We start from the raw sequence: 12,182 nt of genomic DNA, 5'->3' as shown, positions 1-12,182 counted from the left end.
AAATTGGGAGAAATATCATTTCATGTTGAAGAAAGGTATTTTTCTTGGTATAGAAAATCTCTTTAAAAGAAACAGAGGAGGACAAGGAAAATGTTGAAGTTATTAAGAGAATATCGCCTACAAACAATACCAAGGGGATTCGAAACTTTGTTGGACATGTAGGCTTTTATAGATGTTTTATTAAAAATTTTTACAAGATAGCTAAACCTTGATGTAAATTACTTTGTAAACATGTCTCTTTTCAATTTGATGTTGAATGTTTAATTGCTTTTAATAGGTTGAAAAAAGAATTTATTTCAACCTCTAATATTACTTCATTAGATTGGTCCTCACTATTCAAGTTGATGTGCAATGCAAGTGACTATCTGATGAGAGTAGTTGTAACCAAAGGAAGAAATAAAAGGTTCTATGTGATCTACTATGCAAGTAAGTTGCTAAATGAAGTACAACTTAACTATGCAATCATGGAGAAATAGCTATTGAAGGTTATATTTGCATTAGATAAATTTTAATCTTTATTAATATTCTAAAGTTATTATTTATGCAGATCATTCGGCTATTGAGCATTTCTTACATAAGAAGGACGCTAAATCTCGCATAATCTGATGGATTCTCTTACTGCAAGAATTTGATGTGAAAATTAAGGATAAAAAGGAATCGAAGAACCTTGTTGGGGATCACATTTGGTCATATCATCATTGTCTAATCCCAAAAGGATGACAGCTTAGCATTGGAGAGCATACATTTGATTCATTCAGTGATAGATCTGTCCATCCTCTTTGCCATCCTTTCTCTTGAGAAGTCTTTGACACTATCTTTTCTAGTCTGATTAATGGGACTTACAGTAACTTTCGAATGGCCCTCTATACTCACCACTATTATCAGCATGAACACACTTTAACTACTTACCAGTCTCCTTCTTAACTTTGCTATGAAAGTTTTTGAATGCCTCCAAAACATGGTCTTTGGATTTCAAAGCAAAACACTAAACTGATCTAGCAAAATCATAAATATAAGTTACAAACTAAATAGCACCACCAAGAGACCTATCTTTCATATTGGCAAATATCAGTGTGCACCGATTCTAATGGATTCAACTTTCTACATGAAAAAAAATTTTAAAATGCAACACTGTGTTGTTTTTTATAAATGCAATCAACACAAGATTTAAATGCATCACCTCTAACTTCAAGTAGAAGTTGCTTCCGAATAAGTGTATGAATTCTCTTTTCATTTATATGCTCAAATCACTTGTGTCAAAGATCAATGGAGAAATCACAAATTGTATTCACTTCTCTCTGCAAACCTCTAACTTGGTTTGCATTCAGTAGGGGGTAATCTGCTTCTTTTCATTAGCAATAATAAGATTTCCTTTGCTGAGGTTTCATTTGCCTTCACCTTGTAAACTATAGTAGTTCTCATCATCAAACGTTTCCATGGAAACAAGATTAAGAGGAATATCAGAAACATGCCGAACATTTCTGAAGACCATCTAACACCTAGTATCTATGACCAAGTATATGTCTCCTATGCTAATGACTTTGCACGAGACATAATTTCTCATCCAAATATAATCAAAGTCTCTTCTGGTGTAGGTTGAAAAGAAATGTCCGTGAGGATAACATGATAGGACGCACCAAAATCAACTACCCAATCACTATCATGGCAAGTGATATTGACATGACTATTATCACAAAATACAAACATGATGCAATACCCCTACCTTATGCAATGGTAGCGTGTATCATTTCTTCGCGACTCAGACTTACATCTAAATTTGTCATTCTTGTTGTGGGGTTCTTTGCTCTTGCTTCTCCCCCTTTCTTCTTTCTTTTATATTATGAAGGCTTGAGATTCATTAACAACTTCTTGTTCCTTACTCTTGAGCTCTTTATTCATCATAGCGTCTTTTGCTATGGCCATGATGAGCACACCATTTAGTTGAACTGAATTACTAACAAATACCATCATTATTTTCCAACTATTTAATAGTGAACTGAACAACAATAAAATTTGCACCTCATCATCTAAATTCAAGTTCAAAGTAGTAGTTTGGTTTATCAAACTCTGAATATTACTCAAGTGCTCAATTATATCTACACCATCTTTGTATATCATCCAAGTAATTTGCTTCAGACAAGAGGATTTGTTTAAATTGATTTTGCTTTCATATATGCTTCCAAGGTTTTTCACAGTACATTAACTCTAGTGTCATTAGCAAAGTATTGAAATATACTCTAAACCAATTCACTTTGTAATATTACAAAATAGTTTTCCTGTGCATAATCTCACTTTTAATCACTCATATCATTTGATTTAACCTTACTCCGTAGAACATGTTCAAACAAACTCCCACAGTACAAGTAATCTTTCATTCTAGACTTTCATATTGAATAACTAGTTGCATTTAATTTTATCATACAATCACTATCCGAGTCATTTATTTAACCAATACAAATGAGTAGCCCCAACTTGGCTGTTCTGATGCCACTTTGTTGGGAAGGAATACTGGTACAAATACACAATATCAGAGTTAATTCAAGACAAATTACGCTTTTCCTAACTACCAATTAAAACAAAAATAAACCAAATAATCAAACAAAGATATCAATAGTAATAGTAAAATGTAGAAAGTTAAAAGGCACAGGAAAACAAGATTTTTAACGTGAAAAATCCAATTTAAGAAAAACTATGGGATCTAGTCCAGTCAAAATCTCTAATATCACAATAATGGAAATACACAAATCTATCCAACATATCCAGATTACAACAACATCATCAAAATGAACCAAGTAAAATTGCTACAAATTCATCTCCCAAAAACTATAGCTTTTTAAGAAATGGATTTGGAATGGTGTTACCAAACAAAAAGAAACTACAAAGATTGAAACCGGTAGATACATAGAGTTTGATAAGATGATTGTGTGGCTAAAATTTTATTTCAATCGGGTTTCAAACCACCATTTGAACTAGTTCTTGAATTTGCAAACTTTAATTCGCTGTCTAACCTTTTCTCCCCAATCTCCCTCTTTCTCTCTCTTCATTCTAACCAAAAACTGGCTGCTAATCACTTATTTCCAATATGAAATCTGTGGCTTATCAATTGATCTTGTGGTTGACCATTCATCAAATTAAACATGATTTGGTTCACTTATCATCTAGTCAAAAATTTTGACTAGGTAATAATTGTGTTATGAAATTTAGTTTGTGATTTGGCCCACCAAATAAGCTTGACCATCAAACCCAATAGTTTACTTGTAAGGTTCAAGGGGAACTTTTGTCCCTCAAGGGTCTACCTTTTTAGGTTGTTTAGAATTTTTTTTGTTGTGTATTTGCATTCATGTACTATCATCCAATGTAAAACAAATGCTTGGAAGTTACATGAGGTCATCAACACCTAAACTATTAAAGTAAATGCGCTTAAAAATATGAAATTTATGATTGAAACTATGTCACCTTGACTATTAGTCTTTATAGTAGGAACTAAGTCAGTACTAAATTTTAGCTTGGTCTTATTGAGCACGTCTTTGTTGAGTTCTTCTAAGTTCTTTTCCTTTGTCACCTCCAAAAACGTCTCCACCTTTTATTTTTTATGTGATTTCTAGTTGCAAAAGTTGTTGACATCCCATTGAATTCTAGCCCACAAAATTTAACAAGAGCACCATGGCAAATCGAGACTTATTGAAGAGGATAAAAGATGGCCACCTTGGTTGAAACCTTTGTTGAGGAAAAAGTTTTTTATTTAATGCAAGAATCATAAAAGAGGATGCAATAGGTATTGCTTAAACTACATACATAGGGTTCTCTATTGTCTATGTTTGGCCATCATAAGGACTGTAGTGTCCTTCAAGCAAGCAGTGTTTTCAAAACCGGATAGGATGGTTGAATTGCAAACCAATCATGCCATCGGTCCGGTTGTATACCAAAGCCAGAAATAGTGATCAAACTGGTCAAAGCTGGTTATCTCATTAAAAACCAATAAACTTAGTTGAACCAGTGAACCCCGATTTTTCATTTTCTTCTCACTTTAATTTTAAAATTGGTAAAGATGTGTGTTGATGCTAAGGTTCGAACATGGGACTATTGTTATAGGAAACCAAAGTGATATCACTACACTACTACCAGCTTTTGTTGCAAGTTGTACAAGATATATCTTTTCTAATAACTATGAAGGAAATCAAATAAAAGAAAAAAACCTCAATACCCTAAGAAGTTTTAAAGAGACATAAGCCAAGCACTAGCTCTCAGCTGCCATCTTCTCCTCTCCTATTTTCTCTCCACTCTCCAAAGTCTCCAGTTTCTTTTTCCAATCTCACCCCTATCTTCTCCTCCTTTAATCACATGGGTTTTCATGGCTAATAAATTCATTCACAAACTCATCTTTCTAATCAATCTCTACATTCTTTTGTTTTTTCTATTTCTTCACTTTAATCTCTTGAAGTTTGTTTCTCTTTCTTTCTATATATTTAGTTTTTTTTTCTTTTTCTAGTGTGAACTTTTCTTTGTTTGTTTTTATATGATGCATTTTTTCTTTTTTTCTTTTTTTTATATATAGTGCTTTTTTTAGCCTTGTGCTTTGAAGTTTTTTTTCATAAATTGTGATGTTTTTGTTTGAAGTTTTCTTCACTTGGTGGCTAGAAGAAATTATAGAGGTGAATATTCACAAGGTTACTTTATTTTTATAGTGAAATTACTGGATAAAATTACAGTGATGATTGTTCACAAGGTTAGTTTATTTTTTAATTTTTTCATGTTTTGGAAAAATTTTTATTTTTGGGAAAAGATTACTTAAAATTAATGTGTCCAAAATTATTAAATTTATTTGTTAACATTGGTGATGAGGATGAAGTGATAGAAATTGGGAATTTGAGATCATTTTCATCACAAGGGTCATCACTGTGATGGGGTGATTAGGAATGATTGAACTGATTAAATCGAGAACCAATAATTCAACTGGTTTAATTACCGGTCCGAGTTTAAAGACATTGCAAGCAAGGAGGTCAGCAAATAATTATGATGTGATTTGGGAGACTGATATTCAAAAGCATTTGGATATCTTCTTTGTTCAAACCTACATGCACAACAATGCCAAAGTTGTGGTCTTGCATTAGAGGCCTTGGTCTAGGACTCACAAAGTTCATGTGCCTTCACATTATTGTTAGTGTGGCGCATTGCTAAAGGAAAAAAATCGTTTGTTTAGATTTTCTAGGACTCGAAATACATTGTGTTTACAATCTTTTAAAATTAGGATGTAAGGCTTTAAGTTTCCCTTGGTCATATGTTCATTCGCAAGCTATTAATAAAGTGATATTTACTTTGTTGGGCAGTGTGAATATTTTGGTACAATCTCATAATAATATAGGAAAATCTTCATATAATGATAGTTGAATTACAACGAACCCATATTGAGTGCATAATTGGATTATTGATGTACTGATATAAAAACGTGCTAATATGTGGATCAAATTTAGATTGCATGTGTATAATGTTAAGTATAAATAACTTTCTTAGGGTGCATTTGATAAAACTGAAGTTTAAAAACTAAAGTTTGAAAACTAAAGTTTGAAATCTGAAATCTGAATCTATTAAGTTATTGAATTGTTAAGTATTAAATTTAATACATTTGAGTGCTTGTTACATTCAATGATAAGTGAATAGCTTATCACTTAATTTTGGGAGCAAGTTTTGCCTAGAAAATTCAGTGCCACTTAATTAATTCAGATGTTCAATTTTTTGTTATCAAACAGTCTGAATATGTTAAGATCTAAATCTTTTAAATTTAAGTGTTAAATTGGGTTATCAAACAAGACTTTAGTAGCTTGAAATGCCATATTCCCCCCTTCATGTTCAAAACTTAATGAACATATACATAACCCTGACCTACAAAATTTATATTTGGCTAGATGTATAACTGTGATATATAATTTTTCTTCTTAATTTGTTAAAATCTTTTAAAGAATTTTATAAAAATATTTTTTTTTTCTTACAAGTTGAATGCTTATCTTAGAAGTGCATAGTATGTATTTCTCATTCCTTGATCATACATAGATAAGTTAAAATCTAATAGAGGAAAAACGGTGTTGCAGTTAACCCTATTCTAGATCACACATTAATGGCTTCATGAGTTGTATGAACATTCGATTAGTTAGTCATTTTTGTTGCCTATTAGAAAAAGGAACATAAGGTGCAAATGAAAATGCAACATAAGGTAATTGAACTGGCAATATGTATTACAAGTATTACCTACCCAAATGATTGATATGGTTGATGCATGTTTTTTTTGGCCGCATTTGTTGTGATATATGCTTGTCCTTTTTAATCGCTACCCTTATTTTTCACTTAAGTCATAGTAACTGTAAGTTGTTTCGTAAATGGAATTTCCTATGCGCTATGTTGTGTGAAATTTTCTTCTACAATTTCTATTCTAAGACTTTTTGTTTGCTCCTGGTCATTGGATTATCATGAAGTGGATTTTAATTTATTTACTTCACTATTTTCTTTGACAACATTTTTCCTTTTGTTCTAAAGGCTTGTGGGTTTAGGGTCTGATCCAAAGCACTTGAGGTTCCTCTTGATTGATACTGGTATTCCAGTGGTTTTTTATCTTATTGTCTACTCGTCAAGAAAATAAGTAATGGATAATTTGTCCAAGTTTGTATTTCATACCTATTCCATTTTCGATTATGTTATCATGTATCCTTCATGAATATCTTATTTTAATTCTTTTTTAATTAAATTTCATTAACCATTAATAGATCTATTGGCCGGAGTGACTCATCTGGATGAAAAATATTTTTAGAATTTCAATGTTATCTTCCTATTTTGGATATGTTGGTTTTGAAATTGCGTGTCTCTTTATATTTCATTTTTATATTTGATGTATTTTCTTTCAGCAGTGCAGATATTGTAATGAAATTAAAATTTTTTTATTAAAAAAAAAACTAGGTAAGAGTAATTGTACCCTAACAAAAGAAAATTGAAAATAGGAATTGTGAATTAGCAACACTAATGGGCTTTCAAAAGTCACCACTTTATACGATTATGGGCTAGGCTGAACTGCAAGCCCAAAATGGTCACATCCAACTAAACGATGAGGAGTCAGTATCGTTGAGATTCCAATTTGTCGAAGCGCCTTTAGTCCAAGTCCAGCTTGGTGAGCTTAAAAGTATAGTTACATTGCGTATCAAAAACGTTTCTGAAAATTGTATATCATTTTGGAAAGGGATAATTGCAGAAACCTCCCTCGAGGTTTCTCGTAGTTGCATTCACTTCCCCTGAGGTTTTGAAAATAGCACTAACCTCCCTTGAACTTAAAGTTTTGATAGCAGATTCAGCCCATATCAGAGAAAATGTCATTAAAAAAATCTTTTGAGAAGTGAGATAATAATTTTGTTTCATTTATATCCTTTTATTTCTTGTGAGGTTGTATTAGTAAAAAAATGAAAAATATTAAAAGGTGAAACCAGTTAGTGAAACTGAAGAAGATACAAGAATAAAGAAAACAAATACAGTAGCAACAATTAGAAGAAACAACGAACATATATTTAGAAATATGAGATTCTAAAACTTATAAAGTGTACAACCAACTCCAAAAACTCTCCTTTACTAAAGAAACTTTTTGTATTAAGTTGAGATGATAAAGGATTGCTTACCTATTGTCTTTTGATTGCTGCAAATTTTGAACAAAAAAAATTCTTAGATTTTGCCTTGATTTTTACTTTCTTTCTCCTTCTGTGTTTATGAATGTTTAAGATAAAGTGAGCTCAACGAAAACCACTAGAACTTATTCTCTTATGGAGTCTTGTCTAGAAGTTTCTTTCCCCTACATTTTTTTTTTTTTGCTTCTGCTTCTCTTCTATACAGATAATATACAACTTGGATTGTGCTCTCAAGTGCTGTCAATCACAAAATAACGTCATATTGGAGCATCAATTGGCACCATTTTGTGGCAACATTTTGTAAGTGCACTTATAATGTTTAATCAGGTAAGAAATAATCATTGATCTTGTTTAATTAGTTGTCCTGAACTTGTTTATTGTGTTTTTTTTTGCCCCAAATTTGTTTACTAACAGTCTTAAACTCTAAGGATATATAAGTAAATTCACCCTGTGCCCCAAATTCATGTTAGGGAGATTAGTATTATTTTCAAAATCTCAGAGGAGGTGAGTGCAACTGTGAGAAACCTTAGAGGAGGTTTTTGCAATTATCCCTTTTGGAAATCGCCCTTTCAGCCGCCTCAAGAAAATGAAAGCCGAAAAATGAATTAGATGGACACGTAGCTGTTGTGGATCTTTCACTCATCTAATTATCAATTTTGTGATGTGGAACTGACAAATTTAGATTTGGATTTTTGGTTACTGCTATCCGTTTTGGATATTTGGCATCAAATGCCATGAATGAATTCCGGGCTTCTCAAATGTAACGGGTACCATATTATCCCGTGTGGTTCGAATTTCTAATCGTCTCGTTGGGATAATTTCCTTTTCCTATAGTACAAAAGTAGTTGAAAATTATTGCCATCTGACCATATATATATATAATCAACAATTTTAGATTTGGATATTATGTTACTATTATACTGTTTTTTTTCACTTTAATACATTTCACTGGTAGATAAGGCATAGCTAGAGGTGCTAAAATGGATGACTTGGGCGGATTTGGGTTGGGTAAAATGGGTAATGGGTATAAGTGAGTCAACCCATTTATACCCATTTAATTATATGGGTATAAATGGGTAAGTCAAAAAATGAATTAGATAACCCAGTTACCCATTTATAACCCATTTATTTTAATTTTTGTAAACTCATTTAAATTCATTTTTGCAAACTAAGTTATCAATTTATACTACTTTTTGCACCCATCATTAGTTTTAAATATTTACTCATAATATTCAATAAGCCTAATTATCAATTTTTTTCCTATCCGTACTCTATGTCGCAAAATTATATACTATTTAATAATTGAATAATAAAAATTTAAAAATTTAAATTAAGTACTATAAAAATTAACATAAAAACTTAATCCAAAAATTTTGAACCCCTAATATTTTTTTCATGTATAAATTTAAATTTTCATTTTGAAAATGTAGGAAAAGAGGCTAAAACTTTATCATAAATTGGTAATGCTAAAAAATGAGTAAGTTAACAAATTAAGAGAAAATAAAATGATAAAATAAAACCAACAAATAACAACAATAATAAAACAAAAGTAGTTAACATCATAACAAAATGAAAAATCTGAAAAAAAAAATGGGCGGGGGAAGAGAGAAGATTTGGGGGAAAATAATTTTAAATGGGTTAATTGGGTTTGATGGGTTACCCAATAATACCCTTTTATTAAATGGATATTATTGGGTAACCCATTTATACCCATATGCAAAAACTTAAGATATCCATACCTATCTATTCATGGGCAGGTATGAGTAAATTTAATTAAATGGGTTGATTTGCCACCTATAGGCATAGCCTATATGTATACAAATTAAAAGCAAAAATTTATAAGGAAAATAATTGGAATTCATTTTCTTTTAGATAGAAAATATGGAATTTGTGATGAGTTCATGATTTATAGACTGTAGGTTTCAAGAAAAGAATTCGAGGTTGAAATACAAACTTTGCGGTCGCCATTATTCACAAAGCCCTTGAAACTTGGTCTAGCTTCGGGTGATTTCTTGGGTATTAAAGTATAAATGGCCCTTATAATTAGGGATGGTAACGGAGACGGGCACCCGCCCCGCGGGGGGTCATTGGGGCAGGGGTTGGGGTGGGGGGGAATTTTTCCCCCCGTTTAGAAACGGGGCGGGGGTATCGCCACCCGTTTGAAAAACTATATATATATATATGTACATAATTATATATATATAATGATATTTTCAATTATACTTCTAATTATACATGTCTATTAATAAAAATTATTAATTATTTATACTAAATTTATTAATACATTTATGTTAATTTCCTAACTACACTTAATACAATAACACTTTTTTCTAAAAAAAACACAATAATAATTTAGTGATCGTATTTGTATTAAAAGTGAAAACTTGATTATTTTAGTTATATTTGTTTTGTCATATTAGTATTGAAATAACCTTTGTTTATTTATTTTTATGAGTTTCAATTGTGAAGTTATAATGAATAATAATTTGATGATATGTTAATATTTTAGTACTTGATTATTTGATCAAATTTAATTATAATGAAATTATATTATGAAATTTAATTTTAGTACTTCCCCCGCCGGAGAAGCGGGGCGGGGCGGGGGGAATTAAAATGCAATGGGGCGGGGGTTGGGGAAGGTGTCCCCCGCCCCATTGCCACCCCTACTTATAATCCTTGTTTGGTGAGAATTTTCTAAATACAGATTAGGCAATTTCGATATATTGAGTAATCCCCACACCCTTAATCCCCTCTCCGGCTTCTTAAACCCCAAATCCTACCCCTCCTGAGCAAAACCAGGACGACATGAGAGGTGTACATTGTACACTTATTTGTTTGGATAAAGATTATTTGCTAAATTTTATCTGTTTGTATTATTAACATATTTTTTAATTATTTTTTTATCTCATATAATCACATCAGAATGTTATGTTTGGATAAGAGTTTATTTGAATGATTTATTTAAGATAATTACTGTAGTACTCTTTGTGATGTGATATATGTGAGATAAAAAGATGATTAGAAAAATAAAAAGGTGATTGGAATTTGTGAAGTAAATTATTTTGTATTATATCTATCTCAAAGTGTTTCACAAAATTATCCCAAATAATCTACTATCCAAACACACTATATGTAAAGTCAATGGTGAATCCAAGGAGAATTATTAGTGTAAAATTGCAAATTACTAACCCTTAAGCATACTGCTAATTGACAAAAATAGTCCCAGTTTGATAATGTGTTATAAGTGTGAGCGAAGCTATAAAGCTCCGAATGGGGTGACCTTTATAATTTTTTAAAAAATTTCACATAAGATATATTGTACTACTACAGATGTTTGCTCCCTAAAAAATGTACTGGGATCAATACAAATAAAAAATTGAGGTGGGGCTCAACATTCCAATAAATATAAGAGTTGTTATTGAATTATAAGAAACTTTTAGTAGGAGAAAAAGTGAAATATGAAAAAAAAAAAATGTGAACAGTAAAACATTGATTACAAGAAAAAATCCGTTAGAACCAAAAAACAAAAACAAAAAAAAGAAGTTGAGGAGATACGAAGAGAAGAAGGGAACATACTAGAAGACGACCAAGATTGGATCAATGATCTAGGACTAAACTGAGATGATAGACTGTGGAACAACTTGTCAGGAGAAAGAAGAAAATACCATAAACTCTAAAAAAAAAATCTAGATTTGATATCAAAATTTTGAACAATAAAGCTAGTAGAATTTAAAGTTTTAAGGTTTATTCATTTAATTGATATTTAATTTTACAATACTTGTTGCTTTATTGCTTAGTCTAACATCATATTGTTATATCAATATTGTATTTATATGTAATAATCAATTATGTAGTTAATAATTATTGTTTAGGGATTTTACGTGTAACTACTAATTTATAATTAAATTAAGAATAAATCGGCTATAATCGCCATTAAACTACTAAATACACAAATTCAATGCATAAACCGTTTGTAATTGATGAAATATTACATTTGTTTAAGATTTGGTGTAAATAATGGTATAAGTTGCGTATTTGGATGCACATTTGTGATTTGTTTTCCTTTTCTTTTTTTGCTTATTTTTTTTTCTTTGAACATTGTCAACGAAATTAAGTGTTCCTTTTTTTTTCCCAACATTATCAGAAGATAAGTAGGAGGGAATCAGGGGGAATGGCGAGGACCACCTCCTCCTCCCCCCTCCCCCCTCCCCGCCACCAACCACCTACCAAAGTTTTAGAAAATTCAGTTTCTATCTCTTGCAAAATTAGAAATTTTTAGAACATTCTTTTCAAATTTAAAGTTTGCCCCAATAAAAACTTAAAAATATTTTATGATATACATATAAATTTAGATACATTCAAATTCGCGCCCTCAAGATGAATTTCTGGTTTCGTCTTTGTAAGTAATCCTAGAGGACAATTATAATGTATATATGACATTATAGAGTTTTAAAACAGGTGTAGTTGAGCCTTTTCAACGAAATTAAGTGTTCCTTTTATTCTAACATTATCTATAGATGACGA

The sequence above is a fragment of the Coffea arabica genome, chromosome 5c (assembly GCF_036785885.1).
Source record: "Coffea arabica cultivar ET-39 chromosome 5c, Coffea Arabica ET-39 HiFi, whole genome shotgun sequence".
Lineage (NCBI taxonomy): Eukaryota > Viridiplantae > Streptophyta > Magnoliopsida > Gentianales > Rubiaceae > Coffea > Coffea arabica.
Note: the sequence above shows the minus strand (reverse complement) of the source record.